We start from the raw sequence: 13,949 nt of genomic DNA, 5'->3' as shown, positions 1-13,949 counted from the left end.
CATTCATTAATGCACTGGTTTAAAAGCAAACATCAATATTTTCCCCAAGCATTCAACTGTGCAGCACAGGAATATGGCTTGAATTACTTACTCAACCTGTAATTTTTCTATGATTCTGTTAATATAAATCAGGTTTGTTAGAGACAAGGAACTGCAGATGCTGGAATCTTGAGCAAAACGCAAAGTGCTGAAGGAACTCAGCAGGTCAGGCAGCATCTGGGCAGGGAATGGATATGTAACGTTTTACGTCAGGACCCCTTTTCAGGTCTGTCTATTCCCTCCCCAGATGTTGCTTGACCCACTGGTTCCTCTAGCCCTTTAATTTAAATTTTTTTTTTTTGTTTGTTTCTTTTGGGAACAATTATATAACTGAAATCAATTCAACAGATTCCTAAACACACTCCTTCCACAAGTCTTTCTAAATTAACTTTAATTAAAGACTTCCACCTCCACTCTCAGGTGAAAGGAAGATAACGAGAACATACCAAGTTGTCAGCTCAAAACATTAACTGTATTATTCTCCAAATGCTGCCTGAATTCACGAGGATTTTTTTCAGAATTATTTTCTAAAATCACCAAAAAAAGTTTGGAATAGCAAATGGATGTACATTCTCTCCAATATTCCAGAAAGACCTAAACATATTTAAAGTAACAAAATAAACCGAATATGCAAATAATGGCTCTAGCTCAGAGACAATGACAGGTTAATTAACTTATTGTGCCTTACATCTCAAGCACTGCAAAGCTTTCAAAAGGCAAACCAAAATAGTTAGACGGGAAAGTCCAGTGACACAAGTAAGGAGAGAGCGAGTCAGGATGTGTGGGAAAAGAGGTGTATAAAGAGCAGTAAGAGAAAGGGAAGCACGGGATCCCGTGAGACGTGAGAAAGAAAGCCGCAAGCGGAGGAAGGCCAGAGGGGTAAAGAGGCAGAAAACTCGGTGTGGTGCGATGGGGGCAAGGAAAAGGGGCAGAATATCAGGTGGGAAAACAGAGAATTGGGATGTAGGAAAGGAAGTTAGAGAAAGGAGTAGAACACGAGTGGGGCAACGGAGAGATGAACATATGGGTGCAAAGAACAGGAGTTGGTAAGTAGAATTCTAAGGTGCAGTGGGTGGGTAGAAGGAATCCTGGTTGGGTGGAAAGAAACGAAGTTATCGTGGGATTGGTGAAGGGTGAAGGAAGTGGGGTGCAGGGTGGCCGAGTGAACAAGAGCGTCCGGTCGGGGCCCTCGTTTCTTGGCAAGTAACCCACACCTCTGCTGTTGAACGGTGGAGCAGCTTCAAAGGAGAGGCCCGCCCGCCCGCCCGCTGACTCGATGTTGTAATGGGTTCCAGTCGGCTGTCGATGAAGCGCTTCCCCCCCTCTCTCACCTGCAGCCGCTGCCTCTCACCGGCGCCGCACGGGAAAAGCGCCACAGGTGGCGAAGCCGCATTCCCAACAAACCGATGCTCTAAAGCGCAATGAGAGCCTTTCGATCCCGTACTATCTTTTTTTTCCTCCCCTCAACCGGACTCACCTGACGCGGCCCGTCTCGATCGACTGCGACACTCCGGTGACAGCGCGCGCCACGGCCGCCATGTTTGTTTGTGACTTTCCACCCGGCCCCGCCCCGCCCCCCCGGCGCTGATCGATTGGCACCCGGCCCCGCCACGTTTGCCCGGCGCTGATCTGATTGGCACCCGGCCCCGCCCCGCCCCGCCCCGCCCCGCCCGGCGCTGATCTGATTGGCACCCGGCCCCGCCCCGCCCCGCCCCGCCCCGCCCGCGCTGATCTGCTGCACCCGGCCCCGCCCCGCCCCGCCCGGCGCTGAGCTGATTGGCACCCGGGCTGCTCACTGCACTCAGTCTCTCTCGGATCTGCCTGAAGTCACAGGGAAACAGCAACAAGTCAAGAGAGTCAAGAGTCAAGAGTCAATTTAATTGTCATTTGGACCCCTAGAGGTCCAACCGAAATGCCGTTTCTGCAGCCATACATTACAAACACATAGACCCAAGACACAACATAATTTACAAGTTCATCAATGTCCCGATATTCGGATACCACAAACACTGTGACATGATCAGCAGCGTTCGGATAAGGTCAGCATGACATTGAAAGTAATAAGTAGACACAAGATATTGCAGGAGTTGCTGTTGGACGAGGTCAGCAGGTCAAGCAGCATCTGCGGAGGGAAATAAATAGTCGATGTTCCCTATCGCTTGGACACAAAAAGCTGGAGTAACTCAGCGGGACAGGCAGCATCTCTGGAGAGAAGGAATGGGTGACGTTTCGGGTCGAGACCCTTCTTCAGACTGCTAGCTCTTGTCCCACCTCTCTCACCCACTTCTTTATGCTGTGCTGGCTATTTCCCCTCTACTTTTTCCAGTCTTGATTAAGGGGCTCAGCCTGAAATATCAGATTCCATTTCCTTTCACATATGCTGCCGAGCCAGCTGAATACCTTTCACCGGCTTTTGTTTTGCATCAATTTAAAAGTGCCTTTCAATCGGCACAAGTTAGGAGAGTGATGGAATACTCGCCATTTGACAGAATGAATGGAAAGATGGTAATGTGGCACTAGAATTTATATGGTGACATGAGGAAATTTCTGTTCCTCAACGCCTCTACTTCCTCAGAAGATAGAGAAGATTATGTATATCATCAGATCCTCTCTTGAACTTCTACAGGTGTACATGGAGGGCATATTGACTGGTTGCATCACGGCCTGGTTTGACAACTCGAACATCCAGGAATTAAGAAGAATGCAAAAAGTGGTGAACCCAGTGTTGGAATGTTACACAATTTTGAGATTTAAAAATCAAGCCTGTAATTTATCCCATCAGATAAAGCATAAAAAGAACTTTAATTTGATACCTAATTCACTTTCATATCTTCAGTATCAAAAATGTTATGGTCATTTTCATACTCGGAAATTAGCATCTCATTACCTGTTGCTTTTCCATTTCCATTGACTTAACACAAAAGCTGTGATCGAGGACAGTCAAAAGCCCATAACTTTCTTAAAAATTAAGAGAACTGAATGAACATTTCAGATTATAGATTGATGCATTCTGAAACAAATATGAAACATCTTACTTGGATGACCTGAAATTCAAGCATATAATTAGTTAGTTACCTAATTGTAGCTAATTACAAAATTGACCGTTGTGACTGAAATAGTATAAACACCCAGACTGCCTTGAAAATTCAAAAATATGATATTCTCAAGATCAGAACTTTAATATTATTGTATTATATGCTGTAAGTCCGTAACAGATAGGTAAATAAATGACAATTTCTAGCAATAGACCTTAATAGCAATAGTCTTTACGGAGAAGATCAGTTGCATGTGGCAGGGAATCCAAACCATCACAGACTATAAGACTGCTCCACCACCCTGTGAAGACAACATAAACTTCCTCAATGAACTCAATAAATATTTTGGACGGTTCGAGGCATTCAACAACACAGCTGCGAGGAAAGTTATTCCTCACTATGGTGAACAGGCACTCAGTCTTGATACAGTGGATGTCCGGAGGACCCTAAAAGGAGTGAACACACGGAAGGCGGCAGGCCCTGATAACATACCAGGCCGGGTGCTCAGGGAATGTGCTGATCAGCTGGCACATGTCCTTACTGACATCTTCAACACCTCGCTGAACGTGGACTTTAGTTCAGCATTCAATACAATCATCCCTCAGCACTTGGTAAACAAATTGGGTTAATTGGGCCTCAGCACCCCCTTGTGTAACTGGCTACTGGACTTCCTCACTGACAGACCCCAGTCAGTGCGGGTAGGAAACAACACCTCCAACATCATCTCTCTGAGCACCGGTTCCCCTCAGGCCTGTGTCCTGAGTCCGCTGCTGTTTACCGTGATGACCCATGACTGTTGTGCCAGGTTTAGTACAAACCACAAACCACATCATGAAGTACGCAGATGACACGACAGTGGTGGGCCTTATCCAGGACCCATTCCAGTTTGGACGACAATGAACTGGCTTACAGCGAGGAGGTGAAACAACTGGTGGACTGGTGCAACACGAACAATCAGATCCTGAATGTTGATAAAACAAAGGAGATCATCGTTGACTTCAGGAGAAACCGGCACATTAATGACATCGATGTGGAGTTGGTCAGTAGCGCTAAGTTCCTGGGGGTGCAGATTAGGAACAGTCTGACCTGGTCACAAAACATCGCATCACTAGTTAAGAGAGCGCAGCAGCGTTTGCACTTTCTGCGCCGGATGAGAAGAACTCACCTCGCCCATCCCTTTCTACAGGGGCACCATAGAGAGCATTTTGACCAGCTGCATCTCTGTATGGTTTGGGGACTGCAAAGCCTCTGGAAGTCCGTATAGAGTGGTGAGATCGGCTGAAAAAATCATCGGGGCTTCTCTTCCTTCACTCGGGGACATTGCGTGCAAACGTTGCTTGGCCAAGGCCAACAACATTATAGAAGACCCCACACATCTCCATCATGGACTGTTCACTCTGCTGCCCTCGGGCAAAAGGTATCGCAGTATAAGGAGCAGAACGGGCAGGTTTTGCAACAGCTTCTTCCCCCGAGCCATATAACCACATAACAATTACAGCACGAAAACAGGCCATCTCGGCCATTCTAGTCCGTGCCAAACACTTACTCTCACCTAGTCCCATCTACCTGCACCCAGACCATAACCCTCCATTCCTTTCCCGTCCATATACCTATCCAATTTATTTTTAAATGATAAAATCGAACCTACCTCCACCACTTCCACTGGAAGCTCATTCCACACAGCTACCACTCTCTGAGTAAAGAAGTTCCCCCTCATGTTACCCCTAAACTTCTGTCCCTTAATTCTCAAATCATGTCCTCTTGTTTGAATCTTCCCTACTCTCAATGGAAAAAGCTTATCCACGTCAACTCTGTCTATCCCTCTCATAATTTTAAAGACCTCTATCAAGTCCCCCCTTAACCTTCTGCGCTCCAAAGAATAAAGACCTATCGTGTTCAACCTTTCTCTGTAACTTAGGTGCTGAAACCCAGGCAACATTCTAGTAAATCTCCTCTGTACCCTCTCTATTTTGTTGACATTTTGAGGCCAGTTCATTGGCTATATTTAAGAGGGAGTTAGATGTGGCCCTTTTGGCTAAAGGGATCAGGGGGTGTGGAGAGAAGGCAGGTACAGGATACTGAGTTGGATGATCAGCCATGATCATACTGAATGCTGGTGCAGGATCGAAGGGCTGAATGGCCTACTCCTGCACCTATTTTCTATGTTTCTATGACATCTTTCCTATAATTTGGCGATCAAAATTGTACACCATACTCCAGAATTGGCCTCACCAATGCCTTGTACAATTTTAACATTACATCCCAACTTCTATACTCAATGTTCTGATTTATAAAGGCCAGCACACCAAAAGCTTTCTTTACCATCCTATCTACATGAGATTCCACCTTCAGGGAACTATGCACGGTTATTCCTAGATCCCTCTGTTCAACTGCATTCCTCAATTCGCTACCATTTACCATGTACGTCCTATTTTGATTTGTACTGCCAAGATGTAGCACCTCACATTTATCACCACTCTTCCAAATGACCTAAATCTCTCTGTAGTCTTTGAAAATCTGCTTCATTATCCACAATACCACCTATCTTAGTATCGTCTGCATACTTACTAATCCAATTTACCACACCATCATCCAGATCATTGATGTATATGACAAACAACAGTGGACCCAACACAGATCCCTGAGGCACCCCACTAATCACCGGCCTCCAACCTGACAAACGGTTATCCACCATTACTTTCTGGAATCTCCAATTCAGCCACTGTTGAATTCATCTTGCTACTCCACTATTAATACCCAACAATTGAACCTTCTTAACCAACCTTCCATGAGGAACCTTGTCAAACGCCTTACTCAAGTCCATATAGACAACATCCACTGCTTTACCCTCATCAATTTCCCTAGTAACCTCTTCAAAAAATTCTACATTAGTCAAACATGACCTTCCAGGCACAAATCCATGTTGACTGTTCCTAATCAGATGCTTGTTTATCCAGATGCTTATATATATATTATCTCTAAGTATCCTTTCCATTAATTTGCCCACCACTGACGTCAAACTAACAGGTCTATAATTGCTAGGTTTACTCTTAGAACCAATTTTTAAACAATGGAACAACATGCGCAGTACGCCAATCCTCCGGCACCATACCCATTTCTAATGACATTTGAAATATTTCTGTAATGGCCCCTGCTATTTCTACACCAACTTCCCTCAATGTCCTAGGGAATATCCTGTCAGGACCTGAAGACTTATCCACTTTTATATTTTTCAAAAATGTCAGTACTTCCTCTTCTTTGATCCTCATAGTTTCCATAGCTACCCTACTTGTTCAATATCTCCCCCATCTCATTTGACTCTGCATATAGCTGTCCACTCTGACTCTCTAATGGACCAATTTTATCCCTCGTTATCCTTTTCCTATTAATATAGCTGTAGAAACCCTTTGGATTTACTTTCACCTTACTTGCCAAAACAACCTCATATCTTCTTTTAGCTTTTCTAATTTAGAAAAATAGAAAATAGGTGCAGGAGTAGGCCATTCGGCCCTTCGAGCCTGCACCGCCATTCAATATGATCATGGCTGATCATCCAACTCAGTATTCTGTGCCTGCCTTCTCTCCATACGTCCCTTTAGCCACAAGGGCCACATCTAACTCCCTCTTAAATATTTCCCCTTTATTCAATTCAATTCAATTTATTTGTCATTTGGACCTCTTGAGGTCCAAACGAAATGACGTTTCTGCAGCCATACATTACAAACAAATAGACCACCCCCCCCCCCCCCGATGTCAGAGTCAAAGTCAAAGCCCCCCGGCTTGCGATGGCGATTGTCCCACGGCCATTAAAGCCACGCCGGGTGATGCAAGGTCGCACACCGGGTCTTGGTGTTAGAGCCCCCGGCGTGCGCTCGCAGAGTCCCGCAGCCATTCCAAGCCGCGCGGGGCGATGATGTAAGGCACCGCTCCAGGAGCTGTTCAACCCCGCAACTCGGGCGGGAGAAGTCGCCATTGCGGGAGCCCTGAAAAGCGGTCTCCCTCCAGGGACCCGCGGGCTCCCGGTGCCGCCGTCCGCCAGACCCGCAGTTGCAGCCTCTGAATCTCCGGAGGTCGTGCCGCAGCAGCGCTCCATCCGCTCCGGACTTGGCCAGCTCCGCGACGGTGAGGTGAGTCGTCGGCACCAGAGCCCCCGGTCTTCCTGTTGGAGGCCGCTCCACGTTGCAGCGCCAACGACAACGGAGACCCGACAAAGAAAAGGTCGGGTCTCCCGTGCAGGGAGAGATTTAAAGGTTACCCCCTCCCTCCCACCCCACCCCCACACACACACCCCAACAAAAAATAACAAAAACTACATAAAAACATAGACAAAAAATAATAAAAACGCAGGCGGGCTGCAGAGGCCGCTGCTGACGAGAGTCGCGCCGCCTACCGTATATATCCTTAAAGTGTGACCCCTTGTCCTGGACTTTCACAACATCAGGAACAATCTTCCTGCATCTAGCCTGCCCAACCCCTTAAGAATTTTGTAAGTTTCTTTAATATCCCCCCTCAATCTTCTAAATTCTAGTGAGTACAAGCCGAGTCTATCCAGTCTAATTTCTTTCTTCTTTTTACATTCTTTATACTCCTCAAGCACCTCATTTACTCCATGCTGCCTATAATTATTGTAGATCTCTCTCTTTATCCGAACCAAGTGTCCAAATTCCCTTGAAAACCATGGCTCTTTCCAATATTTACTCTTTCCTTTCAACCGAACAGGGACATAAAGATTCAGTACTCTTAAAATGTCACCTTTAAATGTCCTCCATTTCTCTACTACATCCTTCCCATGAACCAAAATGTCCCAATTCACTCCTTTTAAATCCATTCGCATCTCCTCAAAGTTAGCCTTTCTCCAATCAAAAATCTCAACCCTTGGTCCAGTTCTTGAGCCATTAGACTCTTGAATTCCATATAATGTACCGGCACTATTGTCTATTTTATCTTTTTATCTATTTTATCTTTATATCCTTTTGTTATTTTATGTTGCACGGTGAGCCAGATGCAACAAAATTTCATTCAGACATGCATTTGTTGGTGTATTTTTGAATGACAATAAAGTCTTTGATTGATATCATAATCAGTAGCATCATCATACTCCTCAGATTGTAACCAATAAGCAACTCTGTACACCTTGTTTTTCTTCATCTTTTCAATTTTGGACTTGTAGACTACAAGTTTTTGCTCTTCAAACAACGCATGACATGCCTTTCTGCCCACTACTTTCCCATTAAGAATGTCCTGTAGATCATCACATTTGGAGTACTCCAAATTCGGATAATCTCTGCGAATGCTGTCTAAATCAGTCTTTTTTGCTGGGCATTTGGATTGACAACTTTGCATTTCTTCTTCGAAGATTTCTGTTTAAAATGTAAAGGAAAAAAAACACTGAACAGCATTAACAGAAACAAGTTATTATTTGCAGTTTTAGAAAAAAAGACAATAGGTGCAGGAGGAGGCCATTTGGCCCTTCGAGCCAGCACCGCCATTCAATGTGATCATGGCTGATCATCCACAATCAGTACCCCGTTCCTGCCTTCTCCCCATATCGCCTGACTCCGCTATTTTTAAGAGCCCTAACCACATTCCACAAATGATAACGTTAAACGCTAAAACAAATAGAGAGTGGATGTTTCTGGAATGTGATCGATTGGAATGTTGCAGTTGCCATAAATTTAAGCCCATATCGGCAGGCAAGACACGGCCGATTCGTATGGGGCCTAAATAACATTTTCGCATCATAAAATTAAAATAAAGTCACCAAAAAGCAAAATAATATGTTAAATAAATGACATACCTTTTGTTTTGTCCTGATATTGCGATCCGTGATGTTGAAGGCGGTGAAGGCTTTCTTAGTCACGTTTAAGTTTAATACAGCAATGCAATGGTACAGCAATTTTTTTTTAAACCCCAAACGGAAGCGTGAACGATTTTTCTTCTAGCAGCCAGAGGAAATCCCTCTCCGACAACCAATAGAAGGTATTGGAACATCACCCATTCATAGAAAAGAAACATAGAAAATAGGTGCAGGAGTAGGCCATTCGGCCCTTCGAGCCTGCACCGCCATTCAATATGATCATGGCTGATCATCCAACTCAGTTCTGACCTCCGTACCTGCCTTCTCTCCATACCTGCTGATCCCCTTAGCCACAAGGTTCCACATCTAACTCCCTGAAAACTAATAGAAACCAATACCTGCAATTATTAGGTGCAGGAGGATAGGCCATGATCGGCCCTTCAACTACCCTCTGTGGCAGAGAATTCCAGAGATTCACCACTCTCTGTGTGAAAAAAGTTCTTCTCATCTCGGTTTTAAAGGATTTCCCCCTTATCCTTAAGCTGTGACCCCTTGTCCTAGACTTCCCCAACATCGGGAGCAATCTTCTTGCATCTAGCTTGTCCAACCCCTTAAGAATTTTGTAAGTTTCTATAAGATCCCCTCTCAATCTCCTAAATTCTAGAGAGTATAAACCAAGTCTATCCAGTCTTTCGTCATAAGACAGTCCTGACATCCCAGGAATCAGTCTGGTGAACCTTCTCTGCACTCCCTCTATGGCAATAATGTCCTTCCTCAGATTTGGAGACCAAAACTGTATGCAATACTCCAGGTGTGGTCTCACCAAGACCCTGTACAACTGCAGTAGAACCTCCCTGCTCCTATACTCAAATCCTTTTCCTATGAAAGCTAACATACCATTCGCTTTCTTCACTGCCTGCTGCACCTGCATGCCTACTTTCAATGACTGGTGTACCATGACACCCAGGTCTCGCTGCATCTCCCTTTTTCCTAGTCGGCCACCATTTAGATAATAGTCTGCTTTCCTGTTTTTGCCACCAAAATGGATAACCTCACATTTATCCACATTATACTGCATCTGCTAAACATTTGCCCACTCACCCAGCCTATCCAAGTCACCTTGCAGTCTCCTAGCATCCTCCTCACAGTTAACACTGCCCCCCAGCTTAGTGTCATCCTCAAACTTGGAGATATTGCCTTCAATTCCCTCATCCAGATCATTAATATATATTGTAAATAGCTGGGGTCCCAGCACTGAGCCTTGCGGTACCCCACTAGTCACTGCCTGCCATTGTGAAAAGGACCTGTTTACTCCTACTCTTACTCCTACTTCCTGTTTGCCAGCCAGCTCTCTATCCACATCAATACTGACCCCCAATGCCGTGTACTTTAAGTTTGTATACTAATCTCTTATGTGGGACCTTGTCGAAAGCCTTCTGGAAGTCCAGATACACCACATCCACTGGTTCTCCCCTATCCACGCTACTAGTTACATCCTCGAAAAATTCTATAAGATTCGTCAGACATGATTTACCTTTCGTAAATCCATGCTGACTTTGTCCAATGATTTCACCACTTTCCAAATGTGCTGCTATCCCATCTTTAATAACTGACTCTAGCAGTTTCCCCACTACCGATGTTAGACTAACTGGTCTGTAATTCCCCGTTTTCTCTCTCCCACCCTTCTTAAAAAGTGGGGTTACATTTGCTACCCGCCAATCCTCCATTTTAATGTCCAGGTTCAGAAGCGGCTCCTTTGCTACAACCATCAGGATACTAAACACCACAACCTCCAAATAGGCTCGGAACTATATGGACTTAGGAACATTATTTTTTGACTTTGCACTATTATTGTTTGGTTATTTGTCTGTTGTACATACTGGACTTTTTTTGTTGTTTATTGTGGGTTTTACAGTACTAGGTTTACATATCCGTTGTGCTGTTGCAAATAAGAATTTAATTGTTCCCTTTTGGGACATATGATAATAAAACACTCTTGACACTTGCGGTAGAACAAAATAATGAGGGGACATAGAAACGTTGGATAGTAATACACGTTTCGCCAGAAACTGTCAGAAGTTAGAGGTTACAGGGTGAAGGTAAGGGGTAAGAGGTCCAGAGGAAATGTGAGGAGGAATTATTTCATCCAGGAAGTGGGTAGAATCTGGAGCAAAGTTCCTGAGGGGATGGTGGAAGTGGTACTCTCAATATTTATGGAATATCTAGACAATTTCTTGAATTGTTTTGGTTTTGAAGGGTATGAACCAAGCGTTTATAAATTTTATGAGTGTAAATGGCCACTTGATGATTGGCATAGGTGTGGTGACCTGTTTTATTGCTGCATGATCCTAATAATGTCAATGCAAGCAAGTTAACAAAGGAAAGCTAATGCATGTGAACAACTACTACAAATAAGAGAAAATGTCTTCAAGTGTGGTTTAAACAAAGGAGAAGAAAGTATTGGCAAAACGTATTCCACTCAATTAAGCCACAACACTGCGATTACTTTGTTGATATAATATTTTACTGATATTTTCAGATGGGTTCTTAATCACCACAAAACATCTTGAAATTCTCCTGGCCTATTTAGCCAACCTTAAGTAGTGGTGTCTGCATTAATATATCAAGACTCTGTAATAAACCTGCCATTTTGGGTTGCAATGAGTTTCCAGTACCAGTTACATTATATGTTCAGTCTCTATTAAATTTCTCGATCATTTGGAGGAATATATTCAATATCTCTTTCTTTTGCTCCTTCAGTGACTCTCCATGCAAATCTAAAATAACAAAATTGTCGATACCAATGGATGTCCACAAGATGAACAAATCCAACTTTACCCTTCCTCCATAAAATAACAATTTGTAGATAGAAGATGCTCTGTTAAAAAATTGTGAGTTTAGAAAATGGCTTATTCGCAACAACATCCATTAAATTTACTTTTTTTAAACTAAAGGATCCAAAAGGTGCTTAAAAAACAAAACACAATGAGCAAGTGAGTTCTGAGGAAGATATAAAGAGTCAGAAATAAAAGATGGGTTAAATGAGTAGCAAGAAAGGCGAGGTGGGGCATATTGACAAAAAGAATGAAAGTACAAATTTCTTAATAAATAGTGAGAACATAGTAAATATAAGTGTTCAAAGGGCCATTAGTGTGTTGGTTCAGGGAAGACAAAAGTTGCAATGCAGGTACAGCAAATGTATGGGAAAGCAATTGATATGTTGGCCATCACTGATTGATTTTGCGCAGGAGTGCAGAATCCAGCTCTATTTGTACAGGGTTCTGGTCAGACTACATCTGGAGAAATATGTGCTTACTGAGGGAATTATATAACTTGTAGGAGGTTATCCAAAGTAGATAAGTTGTGTTCATTAACATATATTCACTGGAGTTCAAAAGAATCGGGAATGATTTCAATGAAAATACAACATTCTGTTGACAAGTTGGAGAAATAAAAGCAATTTCTTCAGACTGAGAGGTCTAAAACAAGGGAGCATAGTTTCAGCGTAAGGTATTAACTATTTTGGTCTTAGTGAAATAGAAATGTTCTTAATCAGAGGAATTCTCTATCTCAAAGGGCTGTAGAGGCTCTGTTGTTCAGTACATTCTAAAGCTAAGAGCAATAGATATTTGGATATAAAGCCAATTAAGGAATATTAATATTGTGCATTAAAATGCATTTTAGGCATAGGATTAGTCATGATAACAAATGCTGGTGAATATAGATGGGCTATGTAGTGTATTCCAGTTTTTATTCCTTATGTTCTTAAAATCATGTTCAAAATCTCAAAACCAAAGAAGTTCATGTTTGCACATATAAGAAATATCTATTGTTAAGCCATTTAGACCTGGAAAGTCCCAGCATTAATTTCCAACTTTTGCTGTTTTAGCTGATCTCAAACAAGTTAAAAGTAATACTGCTGCCAAAGGCCTTTGTAGTGATCTTTAGTGAGTAAAATTTAGATTTCAATTTCAGTTTAAAATATACAACGTTTATTTTGTTTTAACTTTTCCATTCATAACTGCCAGTCAGTGATCTCTGCATTTGTGACTCATAGATGAAAGAAGCTTTGACACCGACCCAAAAATGTCTGCCAGTTTTCAGTTTTATGCTTGAAGAATGGCTGCTTACTGTGTGCATTTCAATGTGCCAACATGAAGCACCATCTCAAGGACAGCAACAGAGATAAGGTGATAACATATACAGAAAAAAATTATTGTGCTCCGATCGCAGCCTTAGTTGAAAGATATCTGTCAATGATTACTTTAACATTATGGCAGAAAATAAACAGTAACTGTTAGCATTGGGTTGTACCTTGTGTACTAATGGTACAGCAAGGAACTGCCCAATAGCAAACTGAATAATATTTTCTGTTATGATATCAGTTACAGCAAGACCAACTTAAATGACAGAATTATCAAAGTCTATTTATCTCCTATAGGTAATCTTGTGAATTAATTTTCCATTGAATATTGTTGGAATAAAAAAACGTTTTTTGCCAATTCCCAATATCGTAGATTTTTCAGTTTAGTTTATTACCGAGATATAATAGGAAGCTTTTGTTGCATGCTAACCAATCAGCGGAAAACAATACATGATAACAATCAATCCATCTACAGTGTTTGGATACACAATAAAGAGAATAACTTTTCCTTGATGGGAGAGGGGAGAAGAGAGAGTGGCCAGGGTGTGACTCGTCCTTGATCATGCTGGTGGCCTTGCCGAGGCAGCGTGAGGTATAAATGGAGTCAATAGAGGGGAGATTGTATGTGTGAGGGTCTGGGTTATGCCCACAATTCTCTGCAATGTATTGCGGTCTTGGATGGAACCAGGCTATGATATCTCTTTTACTAAAACTCTCATCTTGTATGTGTGTGTGTATATGTGTGTGTCTTTATATTTTCACCAAAGCGCTACTCGGTAATGATAAAACTTTAACATATTCCGACACATTTTTCCCCTCTAAGCAGTGATCAACTTCACTTAAGATTTGATGCGATATTTCCCGACTTGTTTGTGATTAAAGTTTTTTTAAAAGAACTGTCTTTTAAGCTTCGACTGATGACGTCATAATGAGG

General features: G+C 42.7%; 1 protein-coding gene across 1 annotated transcript in view; it reads right to left on the bottom strand.

Moving 5' to 3' along the window:
• Positions 1-1,562, bottom strand: part of dennd4c (DENN/MADD domain containing 4C) — a 125,642-nt gene extending 124,080 nt beyond the window's left edge. The window contains exon 1 of the mRNA XM_055632759.1: positions 1,517-1,562. The gene's annotated coding sequence lies outside the window, so the exon portion shown is untranslated. The remainder of the gene's footprint in view (positions 1-1,516) is intronic.
• Positions 1,563-13,949: the final 12,387 nt, after the last annotated feature.

Source organism: Leucoraja erinacea, chromosome 3 (assembly GCF_028641065.1).
Source record: "Leucoraja erinacea ecotype New England chromosome 3, Leri_hhj_1, whole genome shotgun sequence".
NCBI classification, from domain to species: domain Eukaryota; kingdom Metazoa; phylum Chordata; class Chondrichthyes; order Rajiformes; family Rajidae; genus Leucoraja; species Leucoraja erinaceus.
The sequence above is the reverse complement of the archived record's forward strand: the minus strand, read 5'-3'. Positions and strand labels throughout refer to the sequence as shown.